Source organism: Lottia gigantea, assembly GCF_000327385.1.
Source record: "Lottia gigantea unplaced genomic scaffold LOTGIsca_31, whole genome shotgun sequence".
In the NCBI taxonomy this organism is placed as follows: Eukaryota; Metazoa; Mollusca; class Gastropoda; family Lottiidae; genus Lottia; species Lottia gigantea.
Window position 1 is genome coordinate 1,425,409 of NW_008709027.1, and position 1,951 is coordinate 1,427,359.

Here is a 1,951-nt window from a genome sequence, read left to right on the forward strand (position 1 = left end):
TACAGATAACATATACATTATTAGTTATAATTCTATCATCATATAGACAATCTACATGTAATATATACATCATTAGTTATAATTCTATCATCATATAGACAATCTACAGATAATATATACATTATTAGTTATAATTCTACCATCATATAGACTATCTACAGATAATATATACATTATTAGTTATAATTCTACCATCATATAGACAATCTACAGATAATATATACATTATTAGTTATAATTCTATCATCATATAGACAATCTACAGATAATATATACATCATTAGTTATAATTCTATCATCATATAGACAATCTACAGATAATATATACATCATTAGTTATAATTCTATCATCATATAGACAATCTACATGTAATATATACATCATTAGTTATAATTCTATCATCATATAGACAATCTACAGATAATATATACATTATTAGTTATAATTCTATCATCATATAGACAATCTACAGATAATATATACATCATTAGTTATAATTCTATCATCATATAGACAATCTACAGATAATATATACATCATTAGTTATAATTCTATCATCATAAAGACAATCTACAGATAATATATACATCATTAGTTATAATTCTATCATCATATAGACAATCTACAGATAATATATACATTATTAGTTATAATTCTATCATAATATAGACAATCTACATGTAATATATACATCATTAGTTATAATTCTATCATCATATAGACAATCTACATGTAATATATACATCATTAGTTATAATTCTATCATCATATAGACAATCTACATGTAATATATACATCATTAGTTATAATTCTATCATCATATAGACAATCTACAGATAATATATACATTATTAGTTATAATTCTACCATCATATAGACAATCTACAGATAATATATACATCATTAGTTATAATTCTATCATCATATAGACAATCTACAGTAATATATACATCATTAGTTATAATTCTATCATCATATAGACAATCTACAAATAATGTGTACATCATAGAAACAATCTACATATTATAGAACATAATACATCATATAGAACACAATACATCACATAGAACACAATACATCATGTAAACAATCTACATATTATAGAACACAATACATCATATAAACAATATACATATTATAGAACACAATACATCATATAGAACACAATACATCACACAGAACACAATACATCATATAGAACACAATACATCACACAGAACACAATACATCATATAGAACACAATACATCGTGTAAACAATCTACATATTATAGAAAACAATATACATATTATAGAACACAATACATATTATAGAACACAATACATATTATAGAACAAAATACATCATATAGAACACAATACATCACATAGAACACAATACATCATATAGAACACAATACATCATATAAACAATATACATATTATAGAACACAATACATCATGTAAACAATCTACATATTATAGAACACAATACATCACATGGAACACAATACGTCATGTAAACAATCTACATATTATAGAACACAATACGTCATGTAAACAATATATATATTATAGAATAATATACATATTATAGAACACAATACATCACATAGAACACAATACATCATATAGAACACAATACATCATATAAACAATATACATATTATAGAACACAATACATCATGTAAACAATCTACATATTATAGAACACAATACATCATATAGAACACAATACATCACATAGAACACAATACATCATGTAAACAATCTACATATTATAGAACACAATACATCACATGGAACACAATACGTCATGTAAACAATCTACATATTATAGAACACAATACATCACATAGAACACAATACATTACATAGAACACAATACACAATACAATATACATATTATAGAACAAAACATTACATACATCAGTTAAACAATCAACATATAAAACATAATAAAAAGACACAA